The following is a 15,149-nucleotide window of genomic DNA, read 5'->3' on the forward strand; positions in this document are numbered from 1 at the left end:
GGATTTGAAAGAAATTATCTTTAAGAAGCAATTTTAAAGAATGGTTCTTTTCTAGAAGAAGAAGAAAGCCTTTTTACAATACAGAATAAAACAAACACAACAGGCATACAACCACTACAAACGAATCAGGAACGAAAGGAATACTTTAGTTAGACAAATAAAAAGGGAACACTGGCAGAGTTTCTCAACAGATGGAACACGACTTCTACGGAACTCAAAAAGAAGTATGGAGAATAATCAGAGGACAAGGAAAACAGATGCACGAATTAATAAAAACGAAACACATTCAGAAGGAAACATGGGCAGACTATTTCCGATCTCTATTTGCTAAAGGCGACGATAATCAATCACCAACACCTGAAGTTACGACGACAAACGAAGAAATAAACATCGAGAAGGGAAAGGTAAAGGTAGTTTTATGAATATTAAAAAATAGAAAATCTCCCGGAGAGTACAGAATATCGAACGAAATCCTAAAGTATGGAGGACAAAATCTGACTAACAACTATTAAAACTAATACATACAGAAAATAATAAAATAAAACAGAATATCAAAAGAATGGAGATCAAGCATCGTAATACCTACCTCTCTTTAAAACAGGAGACAAATCGGACCAGGAGAATTACAGAGGAATTAACTTATTAAACCCAACATTAAAATTAACAACCAAAGTGATGACCAACAAAGTGAATGAAAGTATAACATTAGTAGAAGAACAACAAGGTTTTAGGTCGGGAAGATCATGCACCGACGTTATACATATTTACAATGAGAATGAGGCAGGTTTAAGAGAAATCATTAGAATACAACAAACCGGCATATTTATGTTTCGTGGATCCTAAAAGTGAGCGCTCACAACGAGGCGCCGACCCTCGCTCCCTAGTATTGCTCGTACCATATCATCGATCGCCAGGTAAAATAAATAAGAGAGCGTTCACAAAAATGAAGAGTACGATACTTTGCTGTAGGCTAGGATACGATGCGATGGTCTCCGTTATGATCGCACCGTTAGAAAGCATTTGACAAGGTCACATTAAATAACGTGTGTGTGTGTGTGTGTGTGTGTGTGTGTGTGTGTGTGTGTGTGTGTGTGTGTGTGTGTGTGTGTGTGTGTGTGTGTGTGTGTGTGTGTGTGTGTGTGTGTGTGTGTGTGTGTGTGTGTGTGTGTGTGTGTGTGTGTGTGTGTGTGTGTGTGTGTGTGTGTGTGTGTGTGTGTGTGTGTGTGTGTGTGTGTGTGTGTGTGTGTGTGTGTGTGTGTGTGTGTGTGTGTGTGTGTGTGTGTGTGTGTGTGTGTGTGTGTGTGTGTGTGTGTGTGTGTGTGTGTGTGTGTGTGTGTGTGTGTGTGTGTGTGTGTGTGTGTGTGTGTGTGTGTGTGTGTGTGTGTGTGTGTGTGTGTGTGTGTGTGTGTGTGTGTGTGTGTGTGTGTGTGTGTGTGTGTGTGTGTGTGTGTGTGTGTGTGTGTGTGTGTGTGTGTGTGTGTGTGTGTGTGTGTGTGTGTGTGTGTGTGTGTGTGTGTGTGTGTGTGTGTGTGTGTGTGTGTGTGTGTGTGTGTGTGTGTGTGTGTGTGTGTGTGTGTGTGTGTGTGTGTGTGTGTGTGTGTGTGTGTGTGTGGGTGTGGGTGTGGGTGTGGGTGTGCGTGTGCGTGTGCGCGTGCGAGGTGCGAGGTGCAATGTGCGAAGTGCGAAGTGCGATGTGCGAAGTGCGAGGTGGGAGGTGCGAGGTGCGTGGTGCGAGGTGCGAGGTGCAAGTGTGTGTGTGTGTGTGTGTGTGTGTGTGTGTGTGTGTGTGTGTGTGTGTGTGTGTGTGTGTGTGTGTGTGTGTGTGTGTGTGTGTGTGTGTGTGTGTGTGTGTGTGTGTGTGTGTGTGTGTGTGTGTGTGTGTGTGTGTGTGTGTGTGTGTGTGTGTGTGTGTGTGTGTGTGTGTGTGTGTGTGTGTGTGTGTGTGTGTGTGTGTGTGTGTGTGTGTGTGTGTGTGTGTGTGTGTGTGTGTGTGTGTGTGTGTGTGTGTGTGTGTGTGTGTGTGTGTGTGTGTGTGTGTGTGTGTGTGTGTGTGTGTGTGTGTGTGTGTGTGTGTGTGTGTGTGTGTGTGTGTGTGTGTGTGTGTGTGTGTGTGTGTGTGTGTGTGTGTGTGTGTGTGTGTGTGTGTGTGTGTGTGTGTGTGTGTGTGTGTGTGTGTGTGTGTGTGTGTGTGTGTGTGTGTGTGTGTGTGTGTGTGTGTGTGTGTGTGTGTGTGTGTGTGTGTGTGTGTGTGTGTGTGTGTGTGTGTGTGTGTGTGTGTGTGTGTGTGTGTGTGTGTGTGTGTGTGTGTGTGTGTGTGTGTGTGTGTGTGTGTGTGTGTGTGTGTGTGTGTGTGTGTGTGTGTGTGTGTGTGTGTGTGTGTGTGTGTGTGTGTGTGTGTGTGTGTGTGTGTGTGTGTGTGTGTGTGTGTGTGTGTGTGTGTGTGTGTGTGTGTGTGTGTGTGTGTGTGTGTGTGTGTGTGTGTGTGTGTGTGTGTGTGTGTGTGTGTGTGTGTGTGTGTGTGTGTGTGTGTGTGTGTGTGTGTGTGTGTGTGTGTGTGTGTGTGTGTGTGTGTGTGTGTGTGTGTGTGTGTGTGTGTGTGTGTGTGTGTGTGTGTGTGTGTGTGTGTGTGTGTGTGTGTGTGTGTGTGTGTGTGTGTGTGTGTGTGTGTGTGTGTGTGTGTGTGTGTGTGTGTGTGTGTGTGTGTGTGTGTGTGTGTGTGTGTGTGTGTGTGTGTGTGTGTGTGTGTGTGTGTGTGTGTGTGTGTGTGTGTGTGTGTGTGTGTGTGTGTGTGTGTGTGTGTGTGTGTGTGTGTGTGTGTGTGTGTGTGTGTGTGTGTGTGTGTGTGTGTGTGTGTGTGTGTGTGTGTGTGTGTGTGTGTGTGTGTGTGTGTGTGTGTGTGTGGGTGTGGGTGTGGGAAGTGCGAAGTGCGATGTGCGAAGTGCGAGGTGGGAGGTGCGAGGTGCGTGGTGCGAGGTGCGAGGTGCAAGGTGCGTGGTGGGAGGTGGGAGGTGTGAGGTGCTAGGTGTGTGTGTGTGTGTATGTGCGAGGTTCGAAGAGCGAGGAGCGAGGAGCGAGGTGCGATGTGCGAGGTGCGAGGTGCAAGGAGGAAAACCGGCTACGATTGAGGTGTTGGAGGCCAATATTACTCGAGTCATTGATCAAATACAAATCGAAATGCTCAAACGCGTCATCGAGAATTGGAACTTCAGAATTGACCATCTTAACCGCAGCCACGGTAAGGATTTGAAAGAAATTATCTTTAAGAAGCAATTTTAAAGAATGGTTCTTTTCTAGAAGAAGAAGAAAGCCTTTTTACAATACAGAATAAAACAAACACAACAGGCATACAACCACTACAAACGAATCAGGAACGAAAGGAATACTTTAGTTAGACAAATAAAAAGGGAACACTGGCAGAGTTTCTCAACAGATGGAACACGACTTCTACGGAACTCAAAAAGAAGTATGGAGAATAATCAGAGGACAAGGAAAACAGATGCACGAATTAATAAAAACGAAACACATTCAGAAGGAAACATGGGCAGACTATTTCCGATCTCTATTTGCTAAAGGCGACGATAATCAATCACCAACACCTGAAGTTACGACGACAAACGAAGAAATAAACATCGAGAAGGGAAAGGTAAAGGTAGTTTTATGAATATTAAAAAATAGAAAATCTCCCGGAGAGTACAGAATATCGAACGAAATCCTAAAGTATGGAGGACAAAATCTGACTAACAACTATTAAAACTAATACATACAGAAAATAATAAAATAAAACAGAATATCAAAAGAATGGAGATCAAGCATCGTAATACCTACCTCTCTTTAAAACAGGAGACAAATCGGACCAGGAGAATTACAGAGGAATTAACTTATTAAACCCAACATTAAAATTAACAACCAAAGTGATGACCAACAAAGTGAATGAAAGTATAACATTAGTAGAAGAACAACAAGGTTTTAGGTCGGGAAGATCATGCACCGACGTTATACATATTTACAATGAGAATGAGGCAGGTTTAAGAGAAATCATTAGAATACAACAAACCGGCATATTTATGTTTCGTGGATCCTAAAAGTGAGCGCTCACAACGAGGCGCCGACCCTCGCTCCCTAGTATTGCTCGTACCATATCATCGATCGCCAGGTAAAATAAATGTATTATTTTAAAAGAGAGCGTTCACAAAAATGAAGAGTACGATACTTTGCTGTAGGCTAGGATACGATGCGATGGTCTCCGTTATGATCGCACCGTTAGAAAGCATTTGACAAGGTCACATTAAATAACGTTATCCATTTGTTATACTCAAGAGAGGTACCTCTAGGAATAATTAAAATACTCGAAAACATTCACCAACACAATAAAAGTAAAAGTAGAAGATGAACTAACTGACCCAATTGATGCTGGCAATAGTATAAAACAGGGGTATTCCTTGAGCTCTTTATTGTTCAACCTGATCATGGATGAAATAGTAAAAAAGTAAGAATTAAAAAACCACACACTGTCTAGCTACGGAAAGTTCGAAACAGAAGTGGAAGATGTGTGTGTGTGTGTGTGTGTGTGTGTGTGTGTGTGTGTGTGTGTGTGTGTGTGTGTGTGTGTGTGTGTGTGTGTGTGTGTGTGTGTGTGTGTGTGTGTGTGTGTGTGTGTGTGTGTGTGTGTGTGTGTGTGTGTGTGTGTGTGTGTGTGTGTGTGTGTGTGTGTGTGTGTGTGTGTGTGTGTGTGTGTGTGTGTGTGTGTGTGTGTGTGTGTGTGTGTGTGTGTGTGTGTGTGTGTGTGTGTGTGTGTGTGTGTGTGTGTGTGTGTGTGTGTGTGTGTGTGTGTGTGTGTGTGTGTGTGTGTGTGTGTGTGTGTGTGTGTGTGTGTGTGTGTGTGTGTGTGTGTGTGTGTGTGTGTGTGTGTGTGTGTGTGTGTGTGTGTGTGTGTGTGTGTGTGTGTGTGTGTGTGTGTGTGTGTGTGTGTGTGTGTGTGTGTGTGTGTGTGTGTGTGTGTGTGTGTGTGTGTGTGTGTGTGTGTGTGTGTGTGTGTGTGTGTGTGTGTGTGTGTGTGTGTGTGTGTGTGTGTGTGTGTGTGTGTGTGTGTGTGTGTGTGTGTGTGTGTGTGTGTGTGTGTGTGTGTGTGTGTGTGTGTGTGTGTGTGTGTGTGTGTGTGTGTGTGTGTGTGTGTGTGTGTGTGTGTGTGTGTGTGTGTGTGTGTGTGTGTGTGTGTGTGTGTGTGTGTGTGTGTGTGTGTGTGTGTGTGTGTGTGTGTGTGTGTGTGTGTGTGTGTGTGTGTGTGTGTGTGTGTGTGTGTGTGTGTGTGTGTGTGTGTGTGTGTGTGTGTGTGTGTGTGTGTGTGTGTGTGTGTGTGTGTGTGTGTGTGTGTGTGTGTGTGTGTGTGTGTGTGTGTGTGTGTGTGTGTGTGTGTGTGTGTGTGTGTGTGTGTGTGTGTGTGTGTGTGTGTGTGTGTGTGTGTGTGTGTGTGTGTGTGTGTGTGTGTGTGTGTGTGTGTGTGTGTGTGTGTGTGTGTGTGTGTGTGTGTGTGTGTGTGTGTGTGTGTGTGTGTGTGTGTGTGTGTGTGTGTGTGTGTGTGTGTGTGTGTGTGTGTGTGTGTGTGTGTGTGTGTGTGTGTGTGTGTGTGTGTGTGTGTGTGTGTGTGTGTGTGTGTGTGTGTGTGTGTGTGTGTGTGTGTGTGTGTGTGTGTGTGTGTGTGTGTGTGTGTGTGTGTGTGTGTGTGTGTGTGTGTGTGTGTGTGTGTGTGTGTGTGTGTGTGTGTGTGTGTGTGTGTGTGTGTGTGTGTGTGTGTGTGTGTGTGTGTGTGTGTGTGTGTGTGTGTGTGTGTGTGTGTGTGTGTGTGTGTGTGTGTGTGTGTGTGTGTGTGTGTGTGTGTGTGTGTGTGTGTGTGTGTGTGTGTGTGTGTGTGTGTGTGTGTGTGTGTGTGTGTGTGTGTGTGTGTGTGTGTGTGTGTGTGTGTGTGTGTGTGTGTGTGTGTGTGTGTGTGTGTGTGTGTGTGTGTGTGTGTGTGTGTGTGTGTGTGTGTGTGTGTGTGTGTGTGTGTGTGTGTGTGTGTGTGTGTGTGTGTGTGTGTGTGTGTGTGTGTGTGTGTGTGTGTGTGTGTGTGTGTGTGTGTGTGTGTGTGTGTGTGTGTGTGTGTGTGTGTGTGTGTGTGTGTGTGTGTGTGTGTGTGTGTGTGTGTGGGTGTGGGTGTGGGTGTGGGTGTGGGTGTGGGTGTGCGTGTGCGCGTGCGAGGTGCGAGGTGCAATGTGCGAAGTGCGAAGTGCGATGTGCGAAGTGCGAGGTGGGAGGTGCGAGGTGCGTGGTGCGAGGTGCGAGGTGCAAGGTGCGTGGTGGGAGGTGGGAGGTGTGAGGTGCTAGGTGTGTGTGTGTGTGTGTATGTGCGAGGTTCGAAGAGCGAGGAGCGAGGAGCGAGGTGCGATGTGCGAGGTGCGAGGTGCAAGGAGGAAAACCGGCTACGATTGAGGTGTTGGAGGCCAATATTACTCGAGTCATTGATCAAATACAAATCGAAATGCTCAAACGCGTCATCGAGAATTGGAACTTCAGAATTGACCATCTTAACCGCAGCCACGGTAAGGATTGTGTGTGTGTGTGGGTGTGGGTGTGGGTGTGGGTGTGGGTGTGGGTGTGGGTGTGGGTGTGCGTGTGCGTGTGCGCGTGCGAGGTGCGAGGTGCAATGTGCGAAGTGCGAAGTGCGATGTGCGAAGTGCGAGGTGGGAGGTGCGAGGTGCGTGGTGCGAGGTGCGAGGTGCAAGGTGCGTGGTGGGAGGTGGGAGGTGTGAGGTGCTAGGTGTGTGTGTGTGTGTATGTGCGAGGTTCGAAGAGCGAGGAGCGAGGAGCGAGGTGCGATGTGCGAGGTGCGAGGTGCAAGGAGGAAAACCGGCTACGATTGAGGTGTTGGAGGCCAATATTACTCGAGTCATTGATCAAATACAAATCGAAATGCTCAAACGCGTCATCGAGAATTGGAACTTCAGAATTGACCATCTTAACCGCAGCCACGGTAAGGATTTGAAAGAAATTATCTTTAAGAAGCAATTTTAAAGAATGGTTCTTTTCTAGAAGAAGAAGAAAGCCTTTTTACAATACAGAATAAAACAAACACAACAGGCATACAACCACTACAAACGAATCAGGAACGAAAGGAATACTTTAGTTAGACAAATAAAAAGGGAACACTGGCAGAGTTTCTCAACAGATGGAACACGACTTCTACGGAACTCAAAAAGAAGTATGGAGAATAATCAGAGGACAAGGAAAACAGATGCACGAATTAATAAAAACGAAACACATTCAGAAGGAAACATGGGCAGACTATTTCCGATCTCTATTTGCTAAAGGCGACGATAATCAATCACCAACACCTGAAGTTACGACGACAAACGAAGAAATAAACATCGAGAAGGGAAAGGTAAAGGTAGTTTTATGAATATTAAAAAATAGAAAATCTCCCGGAGAGTACAGAATATCGAACGAAATCCTAAAGTATGGAGGACAAAATATGGAGGACAAAATCTGACTAACAACTATTAAAACTAATACATACAGAAAATAATAAAATAAAACAGAATATCAAAAGAATGGAGATCAAGCATCGTAATACCTACCTCTCTTTAAAACAGGAGACAAATCGGACCAGGAGAATTACAGAGGAATTAACTTATTAAACCCAACATTAAAATTAACAACCAAAGTGATGACCAACAAAGTGAATGAAAGTATAACATTAGTAGAAGAACAACAAGGTTTTAGGTCGGGAAGATCATGCACCGACGTTATACATATTTACAATGAGAATGAGGCAGGTTTAAGAGAAATCATTAGAATACAACAAACCGGCATATTTATGTTTCGTGGATCCTAAAAGTGAGCGCTCACAACGAGGCGCCGACCCTCGCTCCCTAGTATTGCTCGTACCATATCATCGATCGCCAGGTAAAATAAATGTATTATTTTAAAAGAGAGCGTTCACAAAAATGAAGAGTACGATACTTTGCTGTAGGCTAGGATACGATGCGATGGTCTCCGTTATGATCGCACCGTTAGAAAGCATTTGACAAGGTCACATTAAATTGTGTGTGTGTGTGTGTGTGTGTGTGTGTGTGTGTGTGTGTGTGTGTGTGTGTGTGTGTGTGTGTGTGTGTGTGTGTGTGTGTGTGTGTGTGTGTGTGTGTGTGTGTGTGTGTGTGTGTGTGTGTGTGTGTGTGTGTGTGTGTGTGTGTGTGTGTGTGTGTGTGTGTGTGTGTGTGTGTGTGTGTGTGTGTGTGTGTGTGTGTGTGTGTGTGTGTGTGTGTGTGTGTGTGTGTGTGTGTGTGTGTGTGTGTGTGTGTGTGTGTGTGTGTGTGTGTGTGTGTGTGTGTGTGTGTGTGTGTGTGTGTGTGTGTGTGTGTGTGTGTGTGTGTGTGTGTGTGTGTGTGTGTGTGTGTGTGTGTGTGTGTGTGTGTGTGTGTGTGTGTGTGTGTGTGTGTGTGTGTGTGTGTGTGTGTGTGTGTGTGTGTGTGTGTGTGTGTGTGTGTGTGTGTGTGTGTGTGTGTGTGTGTGTGTGTGTGTGTGTGTGTGTGTGTGTGTGTGTGTGTGTGTGTGTGTGTGTGTGTGTGTGTGTGTGTGTGTGTGTGTGTGTGTGTGTGTGTGTGTGTGTGTGTGTGTGTGTGTGTGTGTGTGTGTGTGTGTGTGTGTGTGTGTGTGTGTGTGTGTGTGTGTGTGTGTGTGTGTGTGTGTGTGTGTGTGTGTGTGTGTGTGTGTGTGTGTGTGTGTGTGTGTGTGTGTGTGTGTGTGTGTGTGTGTGTGTGTGTGTGTGTGTGTGTGTGTGTGTGTGTGTGTGTGTGTGTGTGTGTGTGTGTGTGTGTGTGTGTGTGTGTGTGTGTGTGTGTGTGTGTGTGTGTGTGTGTGTGTGTGTGTGTGTGTGTGTGTGTGTGTGTGTGTGTGTGTGTGTGTGTGTGTGTGTGTGTGTGTGTGTGTGTGTGTGTGTGTGTGTGTGTGTGTGTGTGTGTGTGTGTGTGTGTGTGTGTGTGTGTGTGTGTGTGTGTGTGTGTGTGTGTGTGTGTGTGTGTGTGTGTGTGTGTGTGTGTGTGTGTGTGTGTGTGTGTGTGTGTGTGTGTGTGTGTGTGTGTGTGTGTGTGTGTGTGTGTGTGTGTGTGTGTGTGTGTGTGTGTGTGTGTGTGTGTGTGTGTGTGTGTGTGTGTGTGTGTGTGTGTGTGTGTGGGTGTGGGTGTGGGTGTGGGAAGTGCGAAGTGCGATGTGCGAAGTGCGAGGTGGGAGGTGCGAGGTGCGTGGTGCGAGGTGCGAGGTGCAAGGTGCGTGGTGGGAGGTGGGAGGTGTGAGGTGCTAGGTGTGTGTGTGTGTGTATGTGCGAGGTTCGAAGAGCGAGGAGCGAGGAGCGAGGTGCGATGTGCGAGGTGCGAGGTGCAAGGAGGAAAACCGGCTACGATTGAGGTGTTGGAGGCCAATATTACTCGAGTCATTGATCAAATACAAATCGAAATGCTCAAACGCGTCATCGAGAATTGGAACTTCAGAATTGACCATCTTAACCGCAGCCACGGTAAGGATTTGAAAGAAATTATCTTTAAGAAGCAATTTTAAAGAATGGTTCTTTTCTAGAAGAAGAAGAAAGCCTTTTTACAATACAGAATAAAACAAACACAACAGGCATACAACCACTACAAACGAATCAGGAACGAAAGGAATACTTTAGTTAGACAAATAAAAAGGGAACACTGGCAGAGTTTCTCAACAGATGGAACACGACTTCTACGGAACTCAAAAAGAAGTATGGAGAATAATCAGAGGACAAGGAAAACAGATGCACGAATTAATAAAAACGAAACACATTCAGAAGGAAACATGGGCAGACTATTTCCGATCTCTATTTGCTAAAGGCGACGATAATCAATCACCAACACCTGAAGTTACGACGACAAACGAAGAAATAAACATCGAGAAGGGAAAGGTAAAGGTAGTTTTATGAATATTAAAAAATAGAAAATCTCCCGGAGAGTACAGAATATCGAACGAAATCCTAAAGTATGGAGGACAAAATCTGACTAACAACTATTAAAACTAATACATACAGAAAATAATAAAATAAAACAGAATATCAAAAGAATGGAGATCAAGCATCGTAATACCTACCTCTCTTTAAAACAGGAGACAAATCGGACCAGGAGAATTACAGAGGAATTAACTTATTAAACCCAACATTAAAATTAACAACCAAAGTGATGACCAACAAAGTGAATGAAAGTATAACATTAGTAGAAGAACAACAAGGTTTTAGGTCGGGAAGATCATGCACCGACGTTATACATATTTACAATGAGAATGAGGCAGGTTTAAGAGAAATCATTAGAATACAACAAACCGGCATATTTATGTTTCGTGGATCCTAAAAGTGAGCGCTCACAACGAGGCGCCGACCCTCGCTCCCTAGTATTGCTCGTACCATATCATCGATCGCCAGGTAAAATAAATGTATTATTTTAAAAGAGAGCGTTCACAAAAATGAAGAGTACGATACTTTGCTGTAGGCTAGGATACGATGCGATGGTCTCCGTTATGATCGCACCGTTAGAAAGCATTTGACAAGGTCACATTAAATAACGTTATCCATTTGTTATACTCAAGAGAGGTACCTCTAGGAATAATTAAAATACTCGAAAACATTCACCAACACAATAAAAGTAAAAGTAGAAGATGAACTAACTGACCCAATTGATGCTGGCAATAGTATAAAACAGGGGTATTCCTTGAGCTCTTTATTGTTCAACCTGATCATGGATGAAATAGTAAAAAAGTAAGAATTAAAAAACCACACACTGTCTAGCTACGGAAAGTTCGAAACAGAAGTGGAAGATGTGTGTGTGTGTGTGTGTGTGTGTGTGTGTGTGTGTGGTGTGGTGTGTGTGTGTGTGTGTGTGTGTGTGTGTGTGTGTGTGTGTGTGTGTGTGTGTGTGTGTGTGTGTGTGTGTGTGTGTGTGTGTGTGTGTGTGTGTGTGTGTGTGTGTGTGTGTGTGTGTGTGTGTGTGTGTGTGTGTGTGTGTGTGTGTGTGTGTGTGTGTGTGTGTGTGTGTGTGTGTGTGTGTGTGTGTGTGTGTGTGTGTGTGTGTGTGTGTGTGTGTGTGTGTGTGTGTGTGTGTGTGTGTGTGTGTGTGTGTGTGTGTGTGTGTGTGTGTGTGTGTGTGTGTGTGTGTGTGTGTGTGTGTGTGTGTGTGTGTGTGTGTGTGTGTGTGTGTGTGTGTGTGTGTGTGTGTGTGTGTGTGTGTGTGTGTGTGTGTGTGTGTGTGTGTGTGTGTGTGTGTGTGTGTGTGTGTGTGTGTGTGTGTGTGTGTGTGTGTGTGTGTGTGTGTGTGTGTGTGTGTGTGTGTGTGTGTGTGTGTGTGTGTGTGTGTGTGTGTGTGTGTGTGTGTGTGTGTGTGTGTGTGTGTGTGTGTGTGTGTGTGTGTGTGTGTGTGTGTGTGTGTGTGTGTGTGTGTGTGTGTGTGTGTGTGTGTGTGTGTGTGTGTGTGTGTGTGTGTGTGTGTGTGTGTGTGTGTGTGTGTGTGTGTGTGTGTGTGTGTGTGTGTGTGTGTGTGTGTGTGTGTGTGTGTGTGTGTGTGTGTGTGTGTGTGTGTGTGTGTGTGTGTGTGTGTGTGTGTGTGTGTGTGTGTGTGTGTGTGTGTGTGTGTGTGTGTGTGTGTGTGTGTGTGTGTGTGTGTGTGTGTGTGTGTGTGTGTGTGTGTGTGTGTGTGTGTGTGTGTGTGTGTGTGTGTGTGTGTGTGTGTGTGTGTGTGTGTGTGTGTGTGTGTGTGTGTGTGTGTGTGTGTGTGTGTGTGTGTGTGTGTGTGTGTGTGTGTGTGTGTGTGTGTGTGTGTGTGTGTGTGTGTGTGTGTGTGTGTGTGTGTGTGTGTGTGTGTGTGTGTGTGTGTGTGTGTGTGTGTGTGTGTGTGTGTGTGTGTGTGTGTGTGTGTGTGTGTGTGTGTGTGTGTGTGTGTGTGTGTGTGTGTGTGTGTGTGTGTGTGTGTGTGTGTGTGTGTGTGTGTGTGTGTGTGTGTGTGTGTGTGTGTGTGTGTGTGTGTGTGTGTGTGTGTGTGTGTGTGTGTGTGTGTGTGTGTGTGTGTGTGTGTGTGTGTGTGTGTGTGTGTGTGTGTGTGTGTGTGTGTGTGTGTGTGTGTGTGGGTGTGGGTGTGGGTGTGGGTGTGGGTGTGCGTGTGCGCGTGCGAGGTGCGAGGTGCAATGTGCGAAGTGCGAAGTGCGATGTGCGAAGTGCGAGGTGGGAGGTGCGAGGTGCGTGGTGCGAGGTGCGAGGTGCAAGGTGCGTGGTGGGAGGTGGGAGGTGTGAGGTGCTAGGTGTGTGTGTGTGTGTGTATGTGCGAGGTTCGAAGAGCGAGGAGCGAGGAGCGAGGTGCGATGTGCGAGGTGCGAGGTGCAAGGAGGAAAACCGGCTACGATTGAGGTGTTGGAGGCCAATATTACTCGAGTCATTGATCAAATACAAATCGAAATGCTCAAACGCGTCATCGAGAATTGGAACTTCAGAATTGACCATCTTAACCGCAGCCACGGTAAGGATTGTGTGTGTGTGTGGGTGTGGGTGTGGGTGTGGGTGTGGGTGTGGGTGTGGGTGTGGGTGTGCGTGTGCGTGTGCGCGTGCGAGGTGCGAGGTGCAATGTGCGAAGTGCGAAGTGCGATGTGCGAAGTGCGAGGTGGGAGGTGCGAGGTGCGTGGTGCGAGGTGCGAGGTGCAAGGTGCGTGGTGGGAGGTGGGAGGTGTGAGGTGCTAGGTGTGTGTGTGTGTGTATGTGCGAGGTTCGAAGAGCGAGGAGCGAGGAGCGAGGTGCGATGTGCGAGGTGCGAGGTGCAAGGAGGAAAACCGGCTACGATTGAGGTGTTGGAGGCCAATATTACTCGAGTCATTGATCAAATACAAATCGAAATGCTCAAACGCGTCATCGAGAATTGGAACTTCAGAATTGACCATCTTAACCGCAGCCACGGTAAGGATTTGAAAGAAATTATCTTTAAGAAGCAATTTTAAAGAATGGTTCTTTTCTAGAAGAAGAAGAAAGCCTTTTTACAATACAGAATAAAACAAACACAACAGGCATACAACCACTACAAACGAATCAGGAACGAAAGGAATACTTTAGTTAGACAAATAAAAAGGGAACACTGGCAGAGTTTCTCAACAGATGGAACACGACTTCTACGGAACTCAAAAAGAAGTATGGAGAATAATCAGAGGACAAGGAAAACAGATGCACGAATTAATAAAAACGAAACACATTCAGAAGGAAACATGGGCAGACTATTTCCGATCTCTATTTGCTAAAGGCGACGATAATCAATCACCAACACCTGAAGTTACGACGACAAACGAAGAAATAAACATCGAGAAGGGAAAGGTAAAGGTAGTTTTATGAATATTAAAAAATAGAAAATCTCCCGGAGAGTACAGAATATCGAACGAAATCCTAAAGTATGGAGGACAAAATCTGACTAACAACTATTAAAACTAATACATACAGAAAATAATAAAATAAAACAGAATATCAAAAGAATGGAGATCAAGCATCGTAATACCTACCTCTCTTTAAAACAGGAGACAAATCGGACCAGGAGAATTACAGAGGAATTAACTTATTAAACCCAACATTAAAATTAACAACCAAAGTGATGACCAACAAAGTGAATGAAAGTATAACATTAGTAGAAGAACAACAAGGTTTTAGGTCGGGAAGATCATGCACCGACGTTATACATATTTACAATGAGAATGAGGCAGGTTTAAGAGAAATCATTAGAATACAACAAACCGGCATATTTATGTTTCGTGGATCCTAAAAGTGAGCGCTCACAACGAGGCGCCGACCCTCGCTCCCTAGTATTGCTCGTACCATATCATCGATCGCCAGGTAAAATAAATGTATTATTTTAAAAGAGAGCGTTCACAAAAATGAAGAGTACGATACTTTGCTGTAGGCTAGGATACGATGCGATGGTCTCCGTTATGATCGCACCGTTAGAAAGCATTTGACAAGGTCACATTAAATTGTGTGTGTGTGTGTGTGTGTGTGTGTGTGTGTGTGTGTGTGTGTGTGTGTGTGTGTGTGTGTGTGTGTGTGTGTGTGTGTGTGTGTGTGTGTGTGTGTGTGTGTGTGTGTGTGTGTGTGTGTGTGTGTGTGTGTGTGTGTGTGTGTGTGTGTGTGTGTGTGTGTGTGTGTGTGTGTGTGTGTGTGTGTGTGTGTGTGTGTGTGTGTGTGTGTGTGTGTGTGTGTGTGTGTGTGTGTGTGTGTGTGTGTGTGTGTGTGTGTGTGTGTGTGTGTGTGTGTGTGTGTGTGTGTGTGTGTGTGTGTGTGTGTGTGTGTGTGTGTGTGTGTGTGTGTGTGTGTGTGTGTGTGTGTGTGTGTGTGTGTGTGTGTGTGTGTGTGTGTGTGTGTGTGTGTGTGTGTGTGTGTGTGTGTGTGTGTGTGTGTGTGTGTGTGTGTGTGTGTGTGTGTGTGTGTGTGTGTGTGTGTGTGTGTGTGTGTGTGTGTGTGTGTGTGTGTGTGTGTGTGTGTGTGTGTGTGTGTGTGTGTGTGTGTGTGTGTGTGTGTGTGTGTGTGTGTGTGTGTGTGTGTGTGTGTGTGTGTGTGTGTGTGTGTGTGTGTGTGTGTGTGTGTGTGTGTGTGTGTGTGTGTGTGTGTGTGTGTGTGTGTGTGTGTGTGTGTGTGTGTGTGTGTGTGTGTGTGTGTGTGTGTGTGTGTGTGTGTGTGTGTGTGTGTGTGTGTGTGTGTGTGTGTGTGTGTGTGTGTGTGTGTGTGTGTGTGTGTGTGTGTGTGTGTGTGTGTGTGTGTGTGTGTGTGTGTGTGTGTGTGTGTGTGTGTGTGTGTGTGTGTGTGTGTGTGTGTGTGTGTGTGTGTGTGTGTGTGTGTGTGTGTGTGTGTGTGTGTGTGTGTGTGTGTGTGTGTGTGTGTGTGTGTGTGTGTGTGTGTGTGTGTGTGTGTGTGTGTGTGTGTGTGTGTGTGTGTGTGTGTGTGTGTGTGTGTGTGTGTGTGTGTGTGTGTGTGTGTGTGTGTGTGTGTGTGTGTGTGTGTGTGTGTGTGTGTGTGTGTGTGTGTGTGTGTGTGTGTGTGTGTGGGTGTGGGTGTGGGTGTGGGAAGTGCGAAGTGCGATGTGCGAAGTGCGAGGTGG

The sequence above is a fragment of the Diabrotica virgifera genome, chromosome 10 (genome assembly GCF_917563875.1).
Source record: "Diabrotica virgifera virgifera chromosome 10, PGI_DIABVI_V3a".
Lineage (NCBI taxonomy): Eukaryota > Metazoa > Arthropoda > Insecta > Coleoptera > Chrysomelidae > Diabrotica > Diabrotica virgifera.